This window comes from Bos taurus, chromosome X (assembly GCF_002263795.3).
Source record: "Bos taurus isolate L1 Dominette 01449 registration number 42190680 breed Hereford chromosome X, ARS-UCD2.0, whole genome shotgun sequence".
NCBI lineage: Eukaryota > Metazoa > Chordata > Mammalia > Artiodactyla > Bovidae > Bos > Bos taurus.
The window spans coordinates 90,115,202-90,142,572 of NC_037357.1; the positions used below are offsets into that span (position 1 = coordinate 90,115,202).

The 27,371-nt window shown below is 46.9% G+C and overlaps 1 protein-coding gene and 1 long non-coding RNA gene across 2 annotated transcripts in view; both read left to right on the forward strand.

Annotated features, from left to right (window-relative positions):
- The window catches only part of LOC100297099 (P antigen family member 3), a 418,811-nt gene that overhangs the window by 350,246 nt on the left and 41,194 nt on the right, over positions 1 to 27,371 (forward strand). The gene's annotated exons all lie outside the window — the stretch shown is intronic.
- Positions 15,901 to 21,124, forward strand: LOC104976379 (uncharacterized). The gene is made up of 3 exons (XR_003033562.2): positions 15,901 to 16,383; positions 17,678 to 17,727; positions 20,030 to 21,124. It is a non-coding gene; the product is annotated as an uncharacterized lncRNA (long non-coding RNA).

Genomic DNA, 27,371 nt, shown 5'->3' on the forward strand with positions numbered 1-27,371 from the left:
AAGTCCTGCTTGGTGTTGCCTCTGGAGCAACCCTTTCCTACCAGCGGACTCCAGTTTCTTGGCTGCAAGGCAGCTCCACCTAAGGCGCACACAAAGGGGCTTAGGACCTTTCAGGGTGGCTTTGCCCTACTGGGTACGCAGGTTTCACAAGCGGACAGGAGATTGAGACACTGATGGCTCTCCTCTCATGGAACAACATCTGCATCTTGGTAACTGAAACACAAGCCACGTGTGTTGTTGTGACTGCAGAGAAGACTGGCTTTGCACTCAAGAGAAACTAGGGCGTGACTCCCAGATTCAGCTTTTACTGCATCAGCCACCTAAGCTCTTTCAGCTTGCTTCCTTGTCTATGAGATGGCCTGGGTTCATCCATACCCCTCTGGGTCTGAGGGGAATAAAACCCCACATACCTGGCTCCCACAAGCTCCATAAGTAGGCTCCAGGTGAGCCATTTACACTGCCCCCCCTCCCCGATACGGACACGTCAGTGGGGAGGGTGGCATGCCAGAGCCCCTGAGAGTCTACTCCATCCTCTGGCTGGGGTGGGGGTTGGGGTGAGGTGGTGGAACTGGTGCCGTGTCCAACTATTGAATTGGCTTTACATACCACAGGCACACACTTCATTTCATATTTAGGTGTGTTCTGCTCAGAGGAGTTGTAGTGAAGGAAGTCAGTCGTCACAGTTGAATCTGTAGCAGGTAGAAGCAGCAGTGGGGTCGCTCCCTCCACTGGGCATCACAGGAACTGGCAGTTCCCTCCGTGGGTTGATGGCACCAGGTGGAGACACCTGAGGAGTTGCAAGAAGGTGCTGTGACATTCCCTAGGAGGGTCCCCATACTGAGCTGGCAGCTCGTCCTTGCCTCCCTGATGACCACAGGGACTAGTAAATCAAACCCCCACATAGGGAGGACGTGTCAATATACTTCATCTTGTCCTAACAGGAACTCAACACTATAGAGTGAAAAATAGTGAAAATCTCATCAACACACAGTGCGTGGGTAGGGCAGCTCAAGTCCTGTTCCGTGTACTGGGTCACAGAGACCGTAAAGTGACATTTTGAAATTTCCATGCTTCGGCTTATCCCTCCTCACTGTGAAGCAGGTGGTCACCCTGGATCTCTTTATGCTTCCAACGCTGTGACCAAATTCAAAAGGCCATATTCAAAGACAACAACGGGCCCATATAAAGCAAGAGGAGAGCTTTTCTGTCTGTATCCTATTCTTAGCAAGGAAGCCTTTCCCAGACAAACTCTGCCATCAGATTGCGTTTCTTATCAGTTCATCGTGCACCGGGGATTCATAGTGAAATCTCCACCACCTTCCATTTGGTAAAAATATCAAAACTGTTAACTGTGACTTTTCTCCCAGGTACTCCCCAGGAAAAACGGAAACTGATCTACCCAGCCTGACAGCTGAACCTAAGAAGGAATCAGGCAGATGAGGAGGGAGGAAGGGCATGTAAGATGGAGGCAAAGGTAGGAGTGAGATTGTGAAATGGGTTGGTGGGGAGGAGGAGAGAGGGGGCGGAGGGGCTCGCTAGGGAGTAGGAGTGTGAGCACACCGGCCATCTGATGAACAGAGAGAGGACTGGGTGGCTGGAATATCAAGTGGGGGGTGGAGCAGAAGGAGGGTGTCTGGTGAAGATAGGGCATTTGGGGGAAGACAAGACCTGCTGTGCCTAGTCCAGGAGGCTGGACAGTATCCTAAGAGCAGCAGGCAGCCCGTGCAGAGTTTTGAGCAGGGGTGTCATGTCCAGATTGCACTGAAGAAAGCTTCCCTTCCTCAGGCAGCAGGACAGACCATTTGTTGGAAAGCATCAGGGTTGCTGGTGCTTGTCAAGGAGAGAGACGGGGGTGACCTGGCCTAGGGAACTCACTGTGTTGATGGAGAGAAGGAATAGGATTTTACTTAGACTTAGGAGGCCGAGAGGTGAGGGTTGATGATTGAGAGTGTGGTGAGAGAGAGGCAGCAGGCAAGGATGGCTTTAAGCATCTCTGGCCTAAGCAGCTGGGGAGAAGGCTGCCTTGCACTGAGTCAGGGGACAGTAAAGGAGGTGCAGCTGTGTGGGGCGCGGGGGTTGGGGGGGATGGGTGCAGTTTGGACATGTTGAATATTCCTTGCCTGGGGGACTCAAACACGTACTATCAGAACAACTTGGGGGAGCTGACCTAAGTTCTCTGTGCCCATGATGCCTCATCTGTGATGGGGGAATGAGGCTAAGTATAAGAAAAAAGACTAATTTCCTGTTTCATTGCTTTAGTCTAGGAGAATGTTCTCCTTTTACAGAGAAGTGCTGTCTTACTGTCAGGTATTCCGTCAGTAAAATGGGAATGTATCTGCTTATCCATATATCCGCTTGGTTTTACATATCTGCTTTGTGTATTTTCACCATGTGGTATGTATTGTCAACCATAAAGAGAAATAAACTCAAAGGAACAAGTGTTTCTTGTCACATGCATGCAGAACGGCAGTCCATCAGCCTGTCTCTGAGAGAAACAGCCCCCTTTAGAACCTCCTGTAGCTCCTCACTCCCCCCAGGGGGTGGGTAGAGGCCTGTGGGACCCAGCGTGTCTTTCACTTCTCTTCCCTGTGAAGGCATCTCCAGTGTCCCAGAAGTTGCCCAGCACTTGTTGAGTGCACTCTCCCTGCAGCCCTGTCAGTTGACTAGGGGAGTCTGTAGTCAGGAAGAGAGTGCTGAGCCTGAAGTGTGGATCTGGAAACCATCAGCCTGTGGTGCCGAGCTGGGAGGTGATGAAGCCACAGATACCTAGATTTGAATCAAGGTCCCACCACTTATTCCTTCTGTGACAGTGGGCAAGTTACTTACACTCTACGTGAGTTAGTTTCCTGAATTGAAGAGGATGATGATCCTACTCTGCGATAATGACTCCTTTTTGCTGCCTTCATTTAGATTACCAAAAAAAAAAAAAAAACTTTTGAGAACTATACAGTGATGTTCAAGTGTCGATTATTTCCAGAGTAAAAACGGAACCTGTCAACAAAGATATGAAAAGATGCTCAACCTCACTCATCGTGAGAAAAATGCAAATCAGAGCCACAATTAGGTATCTTGTCACAGCGGTCAGAATGATCATCATTGGAAAGCTACGCACAATAAATGTTGGAGTGGATGTGTAGAAAAGGGAATCCTCCTATACTGTTTGTGAGAATGAAAGCTGATACAGCCACTATGGAGAACAGTATGGAGATTTCCTTTAAAACTGGGAATAAAACTACCACGTGCTGTGCTGTGCTTAGTTGCTCAGCTGTGTCCGTCTCTTTGCAACCCCATGGACTGTAGCCCACAAGGCTACTCTGCCCATGGGGATTCCCCAGGCAAGAATACCGAGGTGGGTTGTCATGCCCTCCTCCAGGGGATCTTCCCATCCCAGGGACCGAAGCCGGTCTCCCGCAGTGCCAGCAGATCCATTACTGTCTGAGCCACCAGGGAAGCCCATAAATACTGGAGTGGCTAGCCTATCCCTTCTCCAGGGGGTCTTCCCGACCCAGGATTTGAACTGGGTTCTCCCACACTGCACATGGATTCTCTACCAGCTGAGCTACCATGGAAGCCCATAAAACTACCATATGACCCAGAAATCACACTCTTGGGTATACGTCCTGAGAAAACTATAATTCAGAAAGACACATGTACCCAACAGTTCCTTGAACCAGTATCTACAATATCCATGACATGGAAGAAACATAGATGTCTGTCAATGAATGGAGAAAGATGTTGTGGTACATGTATACAATGGACTGTTCATCAGTTACAAAAGGGAACGAATCTGAGTCATTTCTAGTGAATTGGATGAAGCTAGAGCCTGTTATACAGCGTGAAATAAATCAGAAAAACAAATATCCTACATCAACACACATATGTGAAATTTAGAAAAACGGCACTGATGAACCTATTTGCAGGGCAAGATTAGAGTCTCAGTCATGGACAAGAGAATTATGGACACAGCAGGCAAGGAGAGGATGGATTGAATTGAGAGTATAGCACTGAAATATACAGATTACCATGTGTAAAATAGATAGCTAGTGGCAAGCTTCTGTATAGCACAGGAAGCTTAATTTGGTGCTCTGTAATGATCTAGAGGGGTGGGGTTCAGGGGTGGAAGAGAAGTTCAAGAGGGAGGGGATATATGTATACACTTATAGCTGATTCACCCTTGTCCTACAGCAAAAATTAGCACAACATTTAAAGCAATTATAATCCAATTTAAAAAGGTGAGGGTGTTCGAACCTCTCTGCCTTTATACTTATCTACTGCGACCGGCATGAAAGATGCTCATATTTACCATGCTGACAAAGTTCAACTTCACCTGAGCTGTTAAGAAAAGCCACAGTAAAGAAATCTCTGCAGACTTTCATGTCCCCAAAATGACTTAATGCAAAGCACCACCCTTCCCCGTCTGAATTCGGTAAGACTCATCCAAAGTACCCAGTGACTCCTGGGTTTACCTACCACAAGGTCAAGTACAGACCTTCCTCCTTGTCATTAAAGGGCAGACACAGACCATCCAACTCCTTGTTTTCTGTCTCATGACTAGCAATGGAGATTAAAAGTCAGTTCTCCTGAAACTAGCTAATCACAAAGATAATCATTTCCTCTTCTGTCGACGAGATTTGCCCCTAAATGTTTTCCCCCCTGCAAAGGTCCCCACTGTCACTTCTCTACTACTCTCTGTGGAATGAAGTACAGTGCAAAACCACCTTGCTGGCAGTCTGTTCTTCAGGGCTGTGGTGCTCTCCCATTTTCAATCGGTAGAAATACAGCCAGTGTCTCTAATAGTTTGCTTTTACTCTTTCCTAGTGTGTTACTAGTAACAATTGGTAGAAAAACATGCAAATAACAGGAGCTGCTCCTCACGTGGACAGGCGACAACACAAATTACCAGGCATCAGGGAGAAGCCCCCGCCTTCCGACCCCAAGAGCCGACCATCACCAGCTGTCATCTGTGTGGAAGGAAACTTCCTGCGACTCTGGCAAGGATGGTCCCTCCTAGCCTCCAAGCTGCTGGGAGAGGACCTCCGGGCACGCGGTCGAGAGGACCCGGCACTAACTCCTCTTCTCCGAATGCCCCTCGCCCTACTGCCATCGTCCCCGTGGAGGAACCTACTTGTCTTCAGGCCATTCCAGGCTCCCTCTCAATCCACTACAACCCAGGGAATACGCAGGAAGATCCTTCTATAAGGAAGGGAGGGGTAAATGTCCCATCTTTGTGACGTCAAAACCACGCCTGCCAACTCCTCACCCCTGAAGGCGGGTTGGCTCTATAGGACGCTGGAGGTCTCCTCTTGGTGGTCTTTACCCTTCTATTCCACACACACTATGGATGGTAGGCCGACCGCTGCCCACTCCTGGCTTCTTCCACGGGCGGAGGATGGGAGGCACTGCATTGGCATCCTGCTGTTGAGAACCTGATCCTGAGAAGGAATGTGTGACCTCGAGGGGTAGAGAGAGGGACAGACACGCAGAGGAAGACATCTATCTCTCTAGGACCAACCAGGTGTGCCTTAGTGTCACAGGACCAGAATCCTCTTTAGCCAAGGGGGATCCGTGTTCTCTCAGAACAGTTATTTTACCCAGATGCCCCACCTCTTCAGTATCAGATGGCGGTTGGACAGTCTTCAGTTGAGTTCAGTTGCTCAGTTGTATCCGACTCTTGGTGACCCCATGGACGGCAGCACCCCAGGCTTCCCTGTCCGTTACCAACTCGAGGATCCTACTCAAACTCATGTCCATCCCGTCGGTGACTCCATCCAACCATCTCATCCTCTGTTGTCCCCTTCTCCTCCTGCCTTCAATCTTTCCCAGCATCAGGGTCTTTTCCAATGAGCTGGTTCTTCTCATCAGGTGGCCCAAAGTACTGCAGTTTCAGTTTTAGCATCAGGCCTTCCAATGAATATTCAGGACTGATTTGCTCTAGAATGGACTGGCTGGATCTCCCTGCAGTCCAAGGGACTCTCAAGTTTTTTCCAACACCACAGCTCAAAAGCATCAATTCTTCAGCATTCAGCTTTCTTTATAGTCCACCTCTCACATCCATACATGACTACTGGAAAAAACCAAAGCTTTGACTAGATGGACCTTTGTTGGTAAAGTAATGTCTCTGCTTTTTAATATGCAGTCTAAGTTAGTCATAGCTTTTCTTCCGAGGAGAAAGCGTCTTTTAATTTCATGGCTGCAGTCAACATCTGCAGTGATTTTCAAGTCCAAAAAATAAAGTCTCTCACTGTTTCCATTGTCTCCCTATCTGTTTTCCATGAAATGATGGGACTGGATGCCATGATCGTAGTTTTCTGAATGTTGAGTTTTAAGCCAACATTTTCACTCTCTTCTTTTACTTTCATCAAGAGGCTCTTTAGTTCTTCTTCACTTTCTGCCATAAGGGTGGTGTATTTTTCACTCTCCTCTTTCAAGTTCATCAAGGGGCTCTTTAGTTCTTCTTCACTTTCTGTCACAAGGGTGGTGTCATCTTCATATCCGAGGTTATTGATATTTCTCCCAGCAATCTTGATTCCAGCTTGTGGTTCATGCAACCAGGCATTTCCCATGATGTACTCTGCATATAAGTTACATAAGCAGGGTGACAATATATAGCCTTGATGTACTTGAGAACCCCATGAACAGTATGGGCAGTCTGTATGTGACTTATTTCTCTTTCTCTCTTTGCAAATTGCCATTTTAAACTGATATCGAAACATCCTATGGACATTAGTCGATGACCAGGATACCTGGGCTCAAATCGGTGTTCACCAGGTTCAGAAGTAGGCTCTTTCCTTGGCATCAGCTTCCTCCTCGTCTCCTGTCCCACGTCACAAAATGAGACAAAATAATGAAGTATTTTCAAGGGAAATGATTTTCCCATATTGAAATCATCACAGGTGTTCTTTCTCAAGAGTGTGTGAGTTAGAGCTTGATGTGACATAGGAATAAGTACATACTTGTAATAGGCTCCTTGAGTCCTGCCTTGCTGTGCAATGCCTTTGAAAACTTTTATCTCCTGAATCGACCAGTAGCAGTGCATAGTAATTTAAAAAGGAAGGCATCTTTGGTTGTCTGGTTTCCTGGAGCACAGCTGATCCTGGGCAGTAGACCTCTGCTGAGGTCAGAAATTTGGATATATGATTAGTTAGGGGTTTCCATTTGTATTTCCATTGTTGTTGATTAGTCCCTAAGTCATGTCCCATTCTTTTGTGATCCCACGGACTGTACCCACCAGGCTTCTCTGTCCATCGGATTCCCCAGGCCAGAATACTGGAGTGGGTTTCCATTTCCTTTGTCAGGGGATCTTCATGACCCAGGGATCAAACCCCAGTCTCCTGCATTAGCAGGTGGATTCTTTACCGCTGAGCCACCAGGGAAGCCCTTGTATTTCCGATACCATTGCCTTATATTTGAAACACCTCTATTGGCTGTATTACATACGTCTATGCGCCTGTGTGTTAAGGTTGCTTTGCTTGTTTGTTTTGTCAGAAACAGAAAAGTGAAGTGGCATTGCTTGCTTAAGTCTCTCAGGGAACCAGCAACAGTAAAAATGTATTTAAAAAATATTTCCATATCTTAAGGAGATGAATTTCCACAACTCCCTATGGAGGGGTTTAGTCTCCTGCCTAGAACATACTGACATTGAATGAACTCTTTTATGAATGGTCATTTTAGGAAAGAAGTGGTTCTACTCTTTTTAAGTGATTATTGGCTACATTTAAAATTATGCTTGAGATTGTGTGAAATAGGTAAGTAAAACTGCAGATCCCAGTGATCCATTTTCTTTACCCTGCATGTGGATGCAATACAAACTCAGTGTAAACCATCAGTTTCGGTAGAGCCAACATGCCCTGCATGGACATTTTGTTTATAAAGTGGACAGACTGGATGTGCTAACAGGAAAGCTACACTTTGTCCAGAAGATTATTTATCTAATAAAGGAGGACCTAGAGCCAAGGGAATGTGTAACGTGGTGATTGTGAGCTAAAATAGGTGACAACATTGAGAGAGTGGTATTATGAACAGTGCAGAAACCTTCACATTTCAACCCACACAGATGAAAAATGGTCAGGACCACTACCAAGCAGTGTGACCTTGAGTAAGATGCTCACCCTCTCTGATCCTCGGTTCCCATGTCTGCAAGTGGGGACAATAATATTATATGTTATCCCACCCCCAGGTGAAGCCCATTCCTGATGCTCTGATCCCAGCCTCCGCTGGCTCCTGAGGCCAAGGCTCTCATCACACTTGTTTCACCATTTGTCGGACAGGAGTGTCTAGTGTCCATCCCTTCCCACTTGGCTTCCCATTTATTCTATATCTTGGACAATCCATTACCTCCTGAGACTGAGTTCTGTCCTAGGCTATGGCTGTTTTCAGCACTGTGCTGAGGGCACTGATGACTAGGTGGGCGCTGGGGGGATACTTGTTGGATGAATACAGCTCGGAGAGCCAGGCTACTTTATTTCACAGGTGAAAGGGGCAACTTCCACTCATCCTGCCATTAGCAGGATGGACGCTTTGATCCTGCTGATCAGTGTCCTGGGCAAGTCCACAGGAGCCCTGTCACCCTGCTCTCCTCTCTTCCTCTTGCTTCCATAGCTTCTTCTACTCCGTACCTTTCCCGTGCCCTCCTCTGTGCTCCCACTGCTCTCCGTGTACATGTACACTGTGCTTGAGCCCATCCATTCCCCTGATTTCATGTTGTGTGCTGTCAGTTACCTTTCTGATTAGGTTCTTTGAGCAGTTTTCTCTTTACTCACAGTCCAAGGTAGATGCCACAATACAGTAAGCATCATGGGTCTCCTTTTATTCTTTTTCTTTCATTTTCTCCTTTTTTTTCTTCCTTTTTTCCCTTTTATGAGGAAACAATACAGTGTGTGGGTACGGACACTAGCTCTGATTCTAGACAACCTTCCTTGCACCCAGTTCTCCCACTTGTTATCATCACACCTTGAGAAATTAAATTGGCTCACTGTGCCATAGCAGCCTCACCTGAAAACGGGTGAATTATTCTGAATAATGACATGAACTGAGCAGATTGTATTTGTGAGTATGGAATGAGGTTAGTAGCGATGTGCTGGAATATTCCCTGGTGTAACAACTACTGAGCTTCAAGGTCACATTAAACATCTGTGTCCAGCCCTAGAGGCTCCTTCCTTCTCAGCCACAGTCCTCGAGCTTTTTCCTCACAGCTAGACGAACACTCACCAGGAGGCTGGCTTTTCTGCTACACCTGTTCCACCTGGAAACCACTCACAGACTTTATCTTCTGTTGCGTGCATCATTCTGTTCCTGGTAATGTTGTCCTCAGATGGATTGAGGCTCCTCCTATTGCAAGGGGATGCCCAGTGTTCTTGCCTGGAGAATCCCAGGGTCAGGGGAGCCTGGTGGGCTTCCGTCTATGGGGTCACACGGAGTCGGACACGACTGAAGCGACTTAGCAGCAGCACCCCAGGACTGAAAATAAGGGTGTGATGTTTCCATGCTCCCCCATGGCATGGAAACTCTCTGGGACCTGTGCCCAAACTCCTCTCTCTCCCCATGTGGTCTCCCTCCATACCAGAGTTCACAGTTTACACTCAAGCTGGGTTCCAGTGCAGGACCTACCAGCCCAGGCACTCTCCTTCAGCCTCAAATTCCTTATCTTTAAAATGGATATAGGTCCACTTGTTGGTGAGGTTTCTTGGGAAACCTGCTGGGGATCACAGATGTAAAACCCCTCGCGCCCATGACCTGGCAGGTGGAAGGCACTAAATAAACGGCTGTGTCCTCTATCTGTCAGCTTCTTTAATGCACAGCATCTGGTGTGGAATAATACTGTGTCTCAGCCAATGTTTTTGGATTGGACAGAGAAAGATGTGACATATTGGGGGTATATTAGGCTTCTCCAGAGTAACACAGCCAATAGGGAGAGACTTATTTTAGGGAATTGGATCATGGGCTTGTGGGTGCTGACAGTTCTGATGTTCTTTGGGCAGGTCGGCTGACTGGAAATGCAGGTTGCACTCTAGAGACCCAAATCTGCAGAGCAGGCCAGCAATGTCGAGTCTCATGCAGGGTTTCTCAGGCTGTAGTCTTGAGGCTAAATTGTTTCATCCTCAGGAAGCCTCAGTCCCTGCTCTTAAGCTTTTTCAACTGATTGGATGAAGAAACTGCCCTCCCCCCTCCCCCGCTTCCCCATTATGCCAGGTAATATAATTCCCTTAAAGTCTACTTGGAGAAAAGTTATGACCAACCTAGACTGCATATTAAAAAGCAGAGACATTACGTTGCCAACAAAGTCCTGTCAAATCAAAGCTATGGTTTTTCCAGTAGTCATGTATGGATGTGAGAGTTGGACTATAAAGAAAGCTGAGTGCCAAAGAATTGATGCTTTTGAACTGTGGTGTTGGAGAAGACTCTTAAGAGTCCCTTGGACAGCAAAGAGATTCAACCAGTCCATCCCAAAGGAAATCAGTCCTGAATATTCATTAGATGGACTAATACTGAAGCTGAAACTCCAATACTTTGAATACCTGATGTGAAGAAATGATTCATTGGAAAAGACCCTGATGCTGGGAAAGATTGAAGGTGGGAGGAGAAGGGGACAACAGAGGATGAGATGGTTGGATGGTATCACCAATTCAATGCACATGAGTTTGAGTAAGCTCCGGGAGGTGGTGATGCACAGGGAGGCCTGGCGTGCTGCAGTCCATGGGGTTACAAAGAGCTGGACATGACTGAGCAACTGAACTGAACTGAACTGAAAGTCTACTGATCAAGTATCCAAGTACCTTACTAGCCCGCCATCAAGTAGCTAACATCTGAAGAAAGGGGCACCAGATCCAAGCCAAGATGATTTGTACTTTATTCATCACAGTGGGGAAGCAGTACACTGAGACATCACCTCCCAAACAGAATCTCTGGCCAATGGGTTGTCTCTCTAGCTTTACTCATCTCAGCTAAAATCTGTTCCCTGGCCTCAGAAGCCATGTAAGATAACGAAGGAAACTTGAGGCAGTGGTGATTTAGGGAGAGATTTGGTATGATATCTTTTTTCATTTGGGCCCAGTGACTGCAGGGAATGAAATGGGGTGGGGTGGTGAAGGAAATGAGATGATGAATTCATTGCCCCAGCCACCTCCCTGCCCCCAGGTAGCAGACTTCAATAGGTCTAACTGGTATTAATGCCTTTGTGTATAGGCTCACTATTAACACCACGTGTGTGGTATGAGAAACTTGGTGGGCAAAGCAGATAGCATGGCCAAATATTCACTTCTCAGAGTGGATAGAGGGAGAAGAGAGAAAAGAATGTTGATCCATGGGTTACTTGTGAGTCAGTTTCTAAAATCTTACTATTTCTTCACAAGGTGTGTGTGAATTCTTTTCTTTATCTGAGAATTGGCTTTCTAGGTGAAGAAATATCATTGTGAGAGACTCCTTGTGACATGTGAAAAGTGGTTGGGAGTGAATTGGGTTGAGGTCATTTTCCAAATGTTTCACACCAAGTGTTTGTTTAAGGGGAGAGCAGTGGTCCTGAAGAACTGAACTAAGTGGTTGAAATACAGGATGAGTTACTGAAATGTGAAGAGACTCTTTCTGGGATGTGTGTTCATCCTAGCCTGTGGTCACAGGCAACTCACAGGATTTTAACCGTGTCTTCCTAATGAGTTTTGTTTCCTACCCTTGAATGTGCTGGAGGCTGCAGTTGTTACTAAAGTTCTGAATTAAGTTCTCTGACAAAAGTAGTTTCTAGAAACAAGCAGTGCCTGGGAAGCTGCTCTAAAGTTTTAATATAGCCTGTGATGTAATTTTTGTTAGCTGTACCCAGGATATGATTATTCAAAGAATATAGCGATGCACCTACTTCAGTATCTACCACTGGATTTTTCAAATGAACATACAGTAAGATCGGCCTCGTTTTCTTTCTTTTTCTTTCTGTATTGTGGCTGCACTGAGTCTTTGTTGCTGCACAAGGGCTTTCTCTAGCTGTGGAGAAGGAGCACTACTCTCTAGGGGTGGTGCACGGGCTTCTCATTGCAGAGACTGCTCTTGTTGCAGAGCATGAGGTCTAGGCTCGTGGCTCCAGTAGTTGGAGAAGGCAGGTTCAGGAGTTGTGACACACAGTCTTAGCTGCTCTGTGGCACGTGGAAACTGCCTGGACCAGGGACTGAACGCCTGCCCGTTTCATTGGCAGGTGGATTCTTTTATTTTTAATCATTAGTTTATTTTAATTGGAGAATAATTCTTTACAATATTCTGATGGGTTTTGCCATATATCAACATGAATTGGCCACAGTTATATATGTCCCCCTATTCCTGAACTGGGGGTCCCACCTCCATCCCCATGCCCTGCTTCATGTGTTGAACTTGTTCTGGTCATCTGTTTTACATATGGTAATGTATATGTTTCAACGCTATTCACTCAAATCATCCCACCCTCCCCTTCCCCCACTGAGTTGAAAAGTCTGTTGTATAGGTCTCTGTCTTCTTTGCTACCATGCATGTAGAATCGTTGCTACCGCCTTTCTAAATTCCATATAGACGCATTAATATAAGTATTTGTCTTTCTCTTTCTGACTTACTTCTGTCTGTATAACAGGCTCCAGGTTCATCCACCTCATGAGAACTGATTCAGGCGTGTTCCTTTTCAATAGCAGGGTAATATTCCATTGTGTATATTTACCACAACTTCCTTATCCATTCATCTGCTCATAGACATCTAGGGTGCTTCAACGTCCTAACTATTGTAAATAGTGCTGCAGTAAACATTGGGGTACATATGTCTCTTTCAAATCTGGTTTCCTTGGGGTGTATGCCCTGCAGTGGGTCGTATGGCAGTTCCATTCCCAGTTTTTTAAGGAATCTGCACACTCTTCTCCATAGTAGCTATACCAGTTTGCATTCCCACCAACCATGGAATAATGTTCCCTTTCCTCCCTACCCTCTCCAGCATTTCTTGTTTGTAACATTTTGATGATGGCCATTCTGACCTGTGTGAGATGATACCTCATTGTGGTTTTGATTTGCATTTTTCTAATAATCTGTGATACTGAACATCTTTTCATGTGTTTATTAGCCATCTGTATATCTTTGGAGAAATGTCTGTTTAGGTCACTTGCCCACTTTTTATTGGGTTGATCATTTTTTTGATATCGTGCTACATGAGCTTCTTGTACATTTTGGAGATTCATTCATTGTCAGTTGTTTCATTTGCTATTATTTTCTCCTGTTCTGAGGGCTGCCTTTTCACCTTACTTATAGAATCCTTCGCTGTTCAAAAGCTTTTAAGGATAATTAGGTCCCATTTGTTTATTTTTGTTTTTATTTCCATTACTCTGGGACGTAGATCCTAGAGGATTTTGCTGTGATTTATGTCACAGAGTGTTCTGCCTATGTTTGCCTCTTAAGAGTTTTATAGTTTCTGGTCTTACATTTAGGTCTTTAATCCATGTTGAGTTTCTTTTTGTGTATGGTGTTGGAAGGTCTTCCAGTTTCATTCTTTTACACATAGGTGACCAATTTCCCCAGCATCATGCGTTGAACAGACTGTGTTTTAGCTATTGCATATTTGTGCATCCTTTGTGAAAGACAAGGTGTTCATAGGTGCAGGGATTTATCACTGAGATTTCTGTTTTGTTTCATTGATCTATATTTCTGTCTTTGTGCCCGTACCATACCATCTTGATGACTGTGGCTTTGTAATATAGTGTGAGTCAGGAATGTTGATTCCTACATTACACTCTTCTCTCTCAACATTGCTTTGGGAATTCGGAGTCTTTGGTGTTTCCATACAAACTGTGAAATTATTTCTTGTAGTTCTGAGAAAAATACCATTGGTAGTTCGGGATTGTGATGAATCTACAGATTGCTTTGGGTAGTAGAATCATTGTCAGTATATTGATTCTTCAATCCAAGAACATGATACATTTCTCCATCTATTTGTGTTATCTTTGATTTCTTTCACCAGTTTTTTTTTTATATTTTTCTGTATACAGGTCTTTTGTTTCTTTACGTAAATTTAGTCCTAAGTATTTTATTATTTTTGTTGCAATGGTGAATGGGTTTGTTTCTTTAATTTCTCTTTCTGATTTTTCATTGTTAGTGTATAGGAATGCAGGGGATTTCTGTGTATTAATTTTATATATGGCAGTCGGATGCTTAACCACTGGACCACCAGGGAAGTCCTGGCCTGCTTGTCTTTGGGTGTGAAGCTTTCTGAGCTCTGACACATGGCAAATTCCAGTGATCACCACCATGACCAGGAACAGGCCACGCCCATCACCTTGAAAATGCCCAGGAGCTGCCACTTTCTTGTTTATCCTTCCACACCTGAATTCCTGACAAAAGGATCTGTTTGCCTTCACTACATTTTGTCCTTTGCAATTTTCCAATTCCTTATGTATTCTGAATATAAGACCTTTCTCATACTTGTGATTCACAAACATCTTTCCCCTAATAACAAATAGCTTCCCTTTTCATTACAGGAGACATGAGTGATGAAATCTACTTTTCCTCCCCACCCTCAGAGCTCAATGTTGTGGACCCAGCAAATGCCCATGAGATTCTTCAGAAGTGAAAATGAATTCTGCTGTCTGTCCATCTGTCTCTCAGGTAGTCCCCAGAGCTATAGTTCTCATCTCTGATCCCCTACCTGAATGGGAAATATAATAGAACTGTCTAAGGACAGGTGCTGTACCTTTGGCTGTGTATTTCCTCACACTAGTATTTCCATTATCAACCAAGAAATGACCCGCAGTCTGTTCTCAATATAAATCTGGTCAAATATAGACCAAATGAAAAGTACCTGATTTGTTCCAGGTGCTTTACTTTATCATTGTGTTGTGCCATGATACTGATACAGTACATGAATTGTTTTCTATGTGGCACCCTCCCTTTTCATTTAGCATCTTATTGTAATAACTATGTTATTATACATTTTAAAAAGTTTTGCAGGCTTTTTACATTCATTTGGGCTTCCCAGAGGCTCAAATGGTAAAGAATCTGCCAGCAATGAGGGAGGCCTCGGTGCAATCCCTGTGAGACCGAGGGTCAATCCCTGGGTCAGGAAGATCCGCTGGAGAAGGGAATGGCAACCAACTCCAATATTCTTGCCTGGAGAATCCCCATGGACAGAGGAGCCTGGTGGGCTACAGTCCAGGGGGTCTCAAAGAGTCAGACAGGGCTGAGCGACTAACACTTTCACTTTACCCTCATTCCCGTTGTTTTATTTCATCCTTCTCTTGGGGATAGGAAAGCATCCTGCAAACCAGTGTGCAAAATACAATCTGACAGACTTGAGACCTGAACATAGGGACACTCTTGGAGGAACCTGGAGAACCTTGGCAGCTGATTCTTCCTCTGTGTGCCACAGTTCTCAAAGGCAAAATGACAGAAGTAATACCACCTGCTTCTTGGGTGGTGTCCAGAATCAATTACCCAGCAGGATCTTAGCTTCGCACGTGTCCCTGACATGTTATTATTGTAGGTGGCTTGGATCCTAAGGAGTCAGCCTGCAATGCAGGAGACCCAGGTTCAGTCCCTGGGTTAGAAAGCTCCGCTGCAGAAGGAAATGGCAATCTATTCCAATATTCTTGAATGAAGAATCCCATGGGTAGAGGAGCCTGGCAGCCTACACAGTCCAAGGGGTCTTAAAGAATCTGACAGGACTGAGCAACTTTCATTTCCACTTCACATAAACATTTTCAAGTCAAAACTCACTGTCATAATAAAGTTCTTTTTAAATATAGCATTTCCTCTAGGATCAGAAGCAAGATAAGGGAGCTCACTCCCTCCCCAATTATTCAGTCGATCAGCTTATATTATTTTATTGTAATTTTAAGTGTCAATGGGTTTGTTCAAAGTTTCCACAAAGGGCTGTCTGAAGGGCTCAGCTGCAGTTTGAACCAGCCAACCCCTGCAAGCAGAGAAAAATATACAACACTTCTTGTGGCAAAAGGCTTCGTCGCGTTTTTTCAACGGCGAAGGGCGGGGGAGAAACAGAATGTCGATACTTGGAGCAACACTGCCACCTGCAGGTCACAGAAACCAGAACGCCACAAGGCCGAAAGAAAACCCATCCTTTCTGTTGGGTTTTCGCGCAGACAGCGCGGATGCGGAAGTTGAGGGGAATGCCCATTAGGACCAGAGAAAGGAAGGTGCCTTCTCGAAGGGGCCCGGCCAAACCACCCGTGGACCGCCCGCGAAACCAAGGCAACACAGGCAGGAGGTCAGGGAATCCCGGAAATCCGGAGCTTGGTGGGCCCAGCTGCGCTCCAATTGGCTGGTTCTGGGCCTGCGCGCAGGAACCCAGTGAACCCTGCGCCAGTCTCCTGGCCCGGGTCGGTTGGGAGTTTTCTCCTGGACCCTGTATGAAAGTCTTCATTCACTGAGCAACCTGACCGGGTATGTCCGGGTCCTGTCGCCCACTGCTGAAGCCCCCAAAGTGCGGGACCGGTAAAAGTCCCCTGTATTTCTCCTCCCGCCCACCCCAGGCCTGTGAACGCGTTCCTCCCGTGGTACACTCACTGTTCTCTCAGCCCTCACTCTTCTGATCCGTCCTCAGTGCCCACGAGGCTCACCCGGTCATCCTGGAGACTCTCCGTTCTCTTCGATGTTCCCCTCCTCCTCACCTGAGCATCCCCCTGCCCATGGTCCCGCCCGGGGCATCAGGAACGACCGCGCCCCTCATGGTGTCCTGTTTCTAGCCTTCCTCCCTCTCATCACCCTCAACATGATGTCCTGTCCTCCAGCTCCCTTGCTCTAGTGCCAGTGCACTGATACCAGAACCTCCTGGAAACCCCCACCTCACTTACCACACGTCCTTCAACACTACCTGCCAGGCCCCTCCTGGATCCCCTGAGCCAGGGCTGGAAGCTGTCCCCTGCAAACACATCTCTTGTGCTCCCTGCACCCTCCTGCCTACCCATGCCCTGCCTGTGTCTGAGCACCAGAGCGTTGAGAAGCAAACTTTACAACTTTACAGAAGTGTTTTATCTTAAATCCGTGGCCAGAGAGGAACTGCTGTTCGTTTTCACTCTCACCTACCTACACTACTACACTACACAGTAGTGACCTTCCTCCATCCTAATGACCACCAGCCCCACCTGGCAATAATTCCTGGAGAAGAAACCTTCCTCCATCCTAATGACCACCAACCCCACAGGCCAATAATTCTTGGAGAAGGAAGAAGCAATCCCGTGGGATTTCTCAAGTTTCCCAGTCCCAAACTCCATGTTTCTGCCCTGGCAGTCAGCTGCCCCTCTGCATGTGTGCTCCTGACTACACCCAGCCCCTCACCTCTGCTCGGGATCCCATGCCTTGCACCTTCCCAGGGACTTTGCACCTGCAGTTATCACTCCTCTGTCCTGAACCAGAACCTGTTCCCTCTTCATCCAGCATTCCACAGCACAGGGGGAAACCCACCGTCTTCCACCCTGTTCTGCAGCTCCTGGCACATTACCGGTTGCCCTTCAAAGCAAAACTGCTTCAAATTCTGCTGAGATATTGTCTCCTCAGCCCCCTTCCGTGGAGCTTTTGTCCCAGTCACTCCGCTGTAACTGGTCTCGTCATGGCCATCATTAATATCCATACTTCCTGATCCCACAGACACTCTTCACTGCTCACCTAAGACAACATCTCAGGCATCTTTGGCATATTTGACTCTTGTGTTCTTTATCCCTCTGTTTTTATATTTCAGGGGGCGTGGGGCTGATGTGACACCAAAGTATCCTAACTGAACTCCACAAGGTACACATTCTACACTGTGCCCCCTATGACCTGGGTATTGTTTGGGAAGTCTTGGGTCAAATGAAAGACAAGCCAAAGGAAAGAGCGTCCCAGTCACAATGGGGAATGGCCCACAGAGGCAGGTGGCAGGCAGAGGTGAGAGAGCTCAGATAAGGGAGGTGTGACAAGAAATAACACCAGGGACAGGAGGGTTCCATCCTATTCACACTTGGGACTCCAGGGGCACACTGTACAATGACCAAACGGAGTCTTTGGGCAGAAGGGTGGCTGCAGTTTAGGAATTTCATTTTCTGGAGCTGATCTTGGTTCCTGCTGTGGTGCAGGTGAGATCCAAGGGAGGGATCTTTATCACTTTAGGGAGAAATGTGGAAAGGGACTGAATCCAGTTGAAGCCTAAGCAGGCAATGGGCTAGGGGACCTGGTGGCCGAGGAGTGGACATCCCTGCCTGTTGATGGGCTGGACGATGATACCCAGATTCAGAGGAGTCTGCTGATGCCAGCAGGGGGGCTGAGGCTCAGCCAGGGAGCACTGGGTCCACAGCAAGAGGAGGGAGACAAAAATGCAAGTTTCACCACCCCCACCCATGGGCGGTACAGGTCAGCATCAACAGCTGGAGCCAGGAGAGGACAGTCATTTTTCCCTCAGGGAACACTGAGGCCTCTGTGAGGAACAAACCTATGCCGTGTTATAGACTCCCTCTCCCACATGACTGCGAGCCTTGTAAGTGACATATACCCTTGCTCCATCGCTGAAAGAAGTAGAGAGCATTTTCACCAGAATAGACTGAGTATTTGTATCTGTGGATATTCAGTTGGTTGCATGCAACCACACTTTCAAGTCAGAAGCAACTTCAGTGGGGGTTTTCCCGTTACTAACCATTATGAAGGGTGAACACTCATGAGGAAGATCAGATCATCCAGGGAGAAAAAATACATTAAAGTGTCTGTGGAGTCTAAGGAGCATACATTGAGATGTGATCTCAGCAACCCATGTCCCCCACCACCACCCTGGCTCTTCCTGTGACCATGGGTTGCAGAGGCAGAGTGGGGTCCAGAGGGAGAGGAAGGAGGTCTTCCTGGAACTCCACTGCTGCTTTGAAAATACCACACTCCCCTCTCAACATGAATACTCACCTGTGAAGGTCATTCCAATTCCCCACTCTGTCTTCTAGTCAAGAGTCCTGATGAGCTTTTGGAACTGGCTTCCTGGTCTCTTTGGTTGGGGAATAGAAAATAGCATACCCTGCAAGCACACAGGCCTCTACTTCCAATACCCTGAGTCTGTGATTCCCTTCAAGCCATGCTTCTTGAAAGTATAGACTCCAGGAGCATCCTTATCTGGTTACCTCTTGATTCCTCCACTGAGTGCCCATCCATAGAAGATCCCCTTGCTCACGTATCCCAAGAGCTCCATGGGCCAAACCATAGTACCCAGTGCTGTATTGTCCACAGGCACATTCCGTCTTCAAAAACACTTTCTTTGGTCAGAGTCTGTGACAGCAACCATCCTGGTTTTCCTCCTCCCTCTCAGTTCATTACTTCGAAGTCTCCTTATTGTCCATTTACTTTGCTGCTGCTACTGCTGCTAAGTCGCTTCAGTTGTGTCCGACTCTGTGCGACCCTGTAGACGTCAGCCCACCAGGCTCCCCTGTCCCTGGGATTCTCCAGGCAAGAACGAACATTGGAGTGGGTTGCCATTTCCTTCTCCAATGCATGAAAGTAAAAAGTGAAAGTGAAGTCGCTCAGTCGTGTCCGACTCCTAGCGACCCCATTGACCTCAGTGCACCAGGCTCCTCCATCCATGGGATTTTCCAGGCAAGAGTACTGGAGTGGGGTGCCATTGCCTTCTCCCCCATTTACTTTGATCCCCTCCTAAATCTTGATTTTGCTTTCCTCTGGTTTCCAACCTGTGCCCTGTGCTCTTCCATTCTATACATGATCCTTGGGTGACCACGTCACCCCCCAGAGCTTTTACCCATCTGACTTGTTTTCATCTGTATCCCTCTGTATGCTGATGGCTTTCCAAATCACCAAATCTACCTAAGATGTCTCAACTGGGCCCCACTTCCCCCACAGGCTGAGACGTATGGGCTATCTGCACTCAGATGTCCCATAAGCCCTGCAGACCTGCTAGTAGCCCCAGGCCAATGTTCCCTGGGGTGTCTCATGGATGGGCACCGCCATCCACCCAGTTCCTTAAACCACAATCCAGGGCATGCTGCTGGGTGTGATCTTCACTGTGCCATAACTCCCTTGGAGCAGCTCTGGAAAAGGCTGACCTGAGATCTTCCTGTTGCCACAGGTGGGGATCCGTTCCTCTCAGAGGCCCTGTTCCTACAGACACACTGTGAAGGTGTCTTGAGCACAGGTCATCACCCTCTTTTGGATCTTCGAGAGAACCTGGCCACTGTAATGCACCTGAGAGGTTGAAAGCCCTGTCTTTAACAGGACGGTGAGTCAGGGCACAGCAGTGTAAGCCCGTCATTGGGGAACATGCCAAAGAATATCCAGAAGAGATCCCTAAAGCAGAATATTTCAAGAGGTGAGTTTTCATGGGTGTGCTTCAAACAAGGGATTCCTTAACTGTATTTTTCCAGTAAACATCCTGTTCTTATTTGGTCTTCATCTGAGCGCGGGAGTTAATTTGATATCACAGGAAACAGTTTAAAACTGCAGCTGAGCACAGGCAGCAGATGCACTGACAGCCGATCGTTCTACATCAACATCAGCAGCTACAATTCTCAGCCATCTTTGATCTTTAAAGCACTATTCTGATCTGTCGAATGAAGTTATCTCCACAGTGTTTTAGAAATGTATTCAACTAGGCACAAGGGGTCCTGACAAGAACTAAAACGTACTGAGTTTCACTGACAACAGCAGGGTTTTAACTGTAAAATTTGGATTCAGGAACACACAGCAGGGCAAGCACAAGGTGAGTATTCAAACTAGTATTAATTTGGGCAAGTCGTCCCTTTCCTCAGCCTAAGATAGCTGTAAAGTAAGTATGGCGGGTCATGATGAAAACCTGCTTTGCTTGTAGTGAGGAGTCGCAAGTTTTCGATGTTGAATTTCTTCCTGTAAGAATGGGTTTTGTTTCCACAGCTACAGTCTTGGCTTTCATAAGAGAACTTTTTCAGATAATGCTCAGGCCAGGGCCACATTCCAGAGCTACTACTTCAGATTCTCTGGGGCTGTCCTGCCAGCATCAGCTCTTCTAAAGCCTCTCCAGGGGAGAATTGATGCACAGTTAAGATTGAGAAGCACAATCGCATGATGCTTCACCTTTCATGGTTTTAAACAGATTCCTGAAATGAAGAGCCATGTTTGCTACTAATGAAATTTCAAAAAATTTGTAATTACATGTCTTCCGTTCTGAGACGGATTTTGACATATTTATTCACAGCAATATTTAGAATAATTTCAATAACTCAGTGGTGTATTATGCTGCCAAGTCCCCTTCCTTACCGGACACTCAGGCAGACGGAGGGGAGGGAACGCACCTCAGCCCTGGCGGCAGAAGGAGGATGGATGGAGTTCCGTTGTCCTGGTTACTGCTCTGCTGAGCATGCCTCCCGGGTTGCTGAGCTCAGGCAGGGGGCCTCACACCAGGATAACAGGTACTCCTGTGACCAGAGGTTGGAGCTAAGGGCTGAAACCCGTTACTGAATCTGGGAAACGGAAGCTGGGTCCACGTGATTTGAGAAGAATGGGAAAACAACTAAGTAGAATTTCAGATGCAGGGTGGGTTCTGGGAGCCTGCCCAGAACCACTGACTTGTGGTCACCCAATGGGCGCCTGTGCGTAAACACAGAGACACACTAGACGTGTGCTCACTGGGGATTCTGTCCTGACGTGCACAGCGACTGTCTCTGGAGGGAGCATCTAGCACATGTGGAGGAGGCCGGACCCAGAACGTGGAAGGAGCAGGGGCACTCCTCGCTGTTACAAAAGCAATGGCATATCTTTCCCCCCATGTCTCACTTGGACATCTGCATTACCTTCCTAAACTGCTTCACTGAGGTATAGTTACACACCACAAATCACAGCCATTCAATGCATCCAGTGCACTGTCTTTTAGTAACTTCACAAAGTGGTTCAACCACCACCACAGTGCACTTGTGGAACACTGCCAGCACCACAAAAAGCGTCCATGTACCCATCAGCTGTCAGCCCCCAATAGGACCTGCAGGCCCAAGCATCCTCTCATCTAATTTCTGTCTCTGTAGATTTGCCCTTTGTGGGCATTTCATATCAATGGACTCCTGCAGGAAGTGGCCTTTTGTGTCTGGGTTCTTTCACTGAGCATAATGCTTTGGAGGCTCACCCATGTAGCAGCAGAAAGCAGAAGTTCATCACTTTTCATCCATCTATGCTGTTCCACTGAATGGCTACAGAATACTCTGTTTACCACTCTCCAGCTGACAGACTTTTAGGCTGCTCCACTATTTGGAGATTACAGACAGTGCTGCTGTGAAAGACATGTAAGGACGAGTATTTGTGTGGACATAGGTTTCATTTCTTTCTTTCTTATTATTCCACAATTTCATTTCTTGTTTTGCCCCTTGCACAGGCTAGACCCTTCAGTCCAAAGACATCGACTGAGTCACAGTATTATCCCACACCAGATGCTGTGCATTACAGGAGCTGATAGAGGACACAGCCGATTTATTTAGTGCCTTCCACCTGCCAGGTCATGGGCGCTAGGTGTTTTACATCTGTTATCCCCAGCAGGTCTCCCAATAAACCTGACCAACAGGTAGAGTTATTGCCATTTTACAGATAAGGAATTTGAGGCTGAAGCAGAGTGCCTGGGCTGTTAGGGCCTGCACTGGAACCCAGCTTGAGTGTAAACTGTGAACTGTGGGATGGAGGGAGATGACATGGGGAGAGAGAGGAGTTTGGGCATAGGTCCAAGAGACTTTCCATGCCATGGGGGAGCAGGGAAACATCACACCCTTGGTATCAGTCCTAGGTATCCCCTTGCAATAGGAGGAGCCTCAATCCATCTGAGGACAACATTACCAGGAAGAGAATGATGCACACAACAGAGATGAAGTCTGTGAGTGGTTTCCAGGTGGGAGAGGTGTAACAGAAAAGCCAGCCTCCTGGTGAGGGTTCGTCTAGCTGTGAGGGAAAAGCTCGAGGACTGTGGCTGAGAAGGAAGGAGCCTCTAGGGCTGGACACAGATGTCTAATGTGACCTTGAAGTGCTTCGTGAAGCTTGAGGGTAAGGCCTGACCTGCAACCTGCCCCGCTGCAGCTCAGTATTTGTTACAACAGGGAACATGCCAACACATTCCTACGAACCTCATTCAATACAAAACCCACCTGCTCAGTTCATGTCGTTATTAAGAATAATTCACCCATTTTCAGGCGAGTCTGGTGTGGCCCAGTGGGCCAATTTAATTTCTCAAGATTATGTGTTAATAAGTGGCAGAACTAGGTGGAAAGGAAGGTTATCTGAATCAGAGCTAGTGTCCTTACAATACCATATTGATTCCTCAAAAAAGGAAAAAAAAAAAAGGTTGGGGGAAGGGTAAAACAAAGGGAAAAGAATAAAAGGAGACCCATGATGCTTACTGTATTGGGGTGTCCACCATGGACTGTGAGCAAACAGAAAACTCCTCAAAGTGGTCTAATTAGAAAGGGAACTGACAATCACACAACATGAAGCTGGGAGACAGGGTGGTCTCTGGCACGGTGTACATGTACACGGAGAGCAGAGGGAGCACAAAGGAGGGCACGGGGAAGGTACGGAGTAGAAGAAGCTATGGAAGCAAGAGGAAGAGGGGAGAGCAGGGTGACAGGGCTCCGGTGGACTTGCCCAAGGACACTGATCAGCAGGCTCAAACCGTCCATCCTGCTGATGGCAGCCTGTGTGGAAGTTACACTTCTCACCCGTGAAATAAAGTAGCCTGGCTCTCTGAGCTCTATTCAACCAACAAGTATCTCCCCAGGGCCTACCTCAGCACAGTGCCTTCAGCACAGTGCTGAAAGCAGCCATAGCCTAGGACAGACCTCAGTCTCAGGAGGTAAAGGAGTGTCCAAGATGCAGAATAAACGGGAAGCCAAGTGGGAAGAGACGGACATTAGACACTCCTGTCAGAGTGGGGAGAGACGACAGGATTCCCCTCACCCGCTCAAAGGAACCAAAATTTGAGCTCAGGACTTTCAGGGTTCACTCACTGACAATTCAGTTGAGAAACGGCTGTTATAATTACTATGCACTAGGAAGGGGAAAGGAGGGCGTTTCCCTCATACAATAAGCTTCTGGACGATGTGGGGATAAAAAAACACAAACGGCCCTGGAGCAACAGAAACCTGAGTGGAGAGGTTTGCTCCAGCCACTCGTTTCCTATGCGTTGTTTGCAACGAATTGACAGCATAACAGCAGCTGCACTGCTCTGTGTACCTCACTTTATCATCACTCATAAGATGGTAAACGTGTTCTGAGCCCCTGTGGTTAAAAGGTCCTCAAGGAGCTCATGGTGGGGTGGGCAGGAAGCCAGTCTGAAGACCATGGTGAAACAAGTGTGATGAGAGCCTTGGCCACAGGAGCCAGTGGAGGCTGGGATCAGGCCGTGAGGAATGGCTTTGCCTGGGGGTGGGGTAATATATAATATTATTGTCCCCGTTTGCAGGCAAGGGAACTGAGGATCAGAGATGGTGACCATCTTACTCAAGGTCACACTGCTTGGTAGTGGTCCTAACCATCTTTCATGTACATCTGTTAAAATGTGAAGGTCTCTGCACCATTCATTACACCACTCTCTGTCTCTCTCAATGTTGTCACCTATTTTCACTCACAATCACCACCTTATACATTCCCTTGGCTCTAAGTCCTTGTTCACTAGATAAATAATCTGCTGAGCAAAGTATAGATTTCCCGTTAGCACATCCAGTGTGTCTACTTTATAAAAAATATTTCCTTGCAGGGCACATTGTACTCACCCAATCTGATGGTTTTCATTGAGCTTGTACTGCACCCATATGCAGGGTAAAGCCAATGAATCACTGGGATCTGTAGTTTTACTTATCTATTTCACACAATCTCAAGCATAATTTTAAATGTAGCCAATATTCAAGTAAAAACAGTAGAACAATTGCTTTCCTAAAATGAGCAGTCAAGAAAGATTTCATTGAATATTAATAGGTTCTAGTCAGGAGACTAAACCCCTTTCATGGGGAGTTGTGGAAATTCTTTTCCTTAAGTTAAGGAAACCCTTTCTCTTTATACATTTTGTCTATTGCTGGTACCCTGAAAGACTTAAGCAAAGCAAAGCCACTTCACTTTACTGTTTCTGACAAAACAAACAAGCAAAGCAACCCTAACACACAGGCGCATAGACGTATGTAATACACCCAATAGAGGTAGGTCAAATATAAGGCAATGGTATCGGAAATACAAGGGCTTCCATGGTGGCTCAGTGATAAAGAATTCACCTGCTAATGCAGGAGACTGGGGTTTGATCCCTGGGTCATGAAGACCCCCTGAAAAAGGAAATGGCAACCCACTCCAGTATTCTGGCCTGGGAAATCCCATGGACAGAGAAGCCTGGTGGGTACAGTCCATGGGGTCCCAAAAGAATGGGACACAACTTAAGGACTAATGAACAATTGAAATATAAATGGAAACCCGTAACTAATCATATATCCAAATTTCTGACCACAGCACAGGTCTACTATCCAGGATCAGCTGTACTCCAGGAATCCAGACAACGAAAGATACCTTCCTTTTAGAATTACTATGCACCGCTACTGCGCGATTCAGGAGATAAAAGTTTTCAAAAGCATTGCAAACCAAGGCAGGACTCAAGGAGCCTTTTAAAAGTATGTTCTTATTTCTATGTCACATCAGGGCCTAACTCACACACTCTTGAGAAAGAACACCTGCTGAGATGATTTCAATACGGGAAATGCATCTCCCCTGAAAATACTTCATTATATTGTCTCATTTTGTGAAGTGGGGCATGAGGTGGGGAGGGAGGTGATGCCAAGGAAAGAGCCTACTTCTGAACCTGGTGAACACCGATTTGAGCCCAATTATTCCGGATCGACCAATATCCATAGGAAGATTCAGTATCGGCTTAAGAGTGTCAATCCCCATCGAGAGAAAGAGAAATAAGTCATATAGACTGTCCAACTGCCTTCTGATCCTGAAGAGGTGGGGGTGTTTGTGGAAAACAACAGTTCTGAGAGAGCTGGGATCCCACTTGACGGAAGAGAATTGTGGTCCTGTGGCAATAACGCACACCTGGTCGGTCCTAGAGCGATAGATGTCTCCCTCTGTCTGCGTGTCTGTGCCTCTCTCTCTCTCTCTCGCTCTCACGCGTTCTTTCTCAGGATCAGGTTCTCACTAGCGGAATGCCAATGCAGTGCTTCCCATCCTCAGGCCAGTCGAGAAGCCTGGAGTGGTGGGTCAGCCTCCCATCCTGTGTGTGTGGAAGAGAAGGGTGAAGACCACCGAGAGGAGGAGTCGTCCAGGGTCCTGTAGCGGCTACCTGCCCTTCACAGGGGAGGAGTCTGTGGGCCTGGCTTTGACAGCACAAAGATGGGACATTTACCCCTCCCCTCCTCATAGAAGGACCTTCCTGAGTATTCCCTTGGTTGTGGTGGATTGAGAGGGAGCCCGGAGTAGCCTGAAGAAAAGCAGGTTGTCCCCTGGGATGGTGGCAGTAGGGCGGGGGTGATTCGGAGGTGAGAAGGTAGTGCCGGGCCCTCTGGACGGTGTGCCCCGAGGGCCTCTCACAGCAGCTTGGAGGCTAGGAGGGAATGATCACATCCGGGGTCACAAGAAGAGTTTTTGGGTACTGGAGATGCCCTCACAAATGACACCTTGTGATGGTCAGCTCTTGGGGTTGGAGGTCCGGGGCGTCTCCCTGATTGCCTGGTAATTTGTGTTGTCATCTGTCTACGTTAGGAGCAGGTGGTGTTACTTAACATTTTTTTTTAATTAATTGATTTTAATTAGAGGCTAACTGGAGAAGGCAATGGCAACCCACTCCAGTACTCTTGCCTGGAAAATCCCATGGATGGAGGAGCCTTGTAGGCTGCAGTCCATGGGGTCGCTAAGAGTCGGACATGACTGAATGACTTCACTTTCACTTTTCATTTTCATGCATTGCAGAAGGAAATGGCAACCCACTCCAGTGTTCTTGCCTGCAGAATCCCAGGGATGGGGAAGCCTGGTGGGCTGCCATCTATGAGGTTGCACAGAGTCGGACATGACTAAAGTGACTTAGTAAGCAGCAGCAACAGCAGCAGCAGCAGAGGCTAATTACTTTACAGTATTCTGGTGGTTTTTGCCATATATTCACATGAATCAGCCACGGGTGTACATGTGTCCCCCATTCCGAACTCTCTCCTACCTCCCTCCCATCCCATCCCATCCCTCTGGGTTGTCCCAGTTCACCAGCTTTGAGTGCCTTGTTTCATGCATGGAACTTGGACTGGTCATCTATTGCACATATGGTAAAATACATGTTTCAATGCTGTTCTCTCATATCATCCCACCCTCGCCTTCTCCCACAGAGTCCAAAAGCCTGTTCTTTATATCTGTGTCTCTTTTGCTGTCTCGCATATACGGTCGTCATTACCATCTTTCTAAATTCCATGTATGTAGGTTAGGATACTGTATTGGTGTTT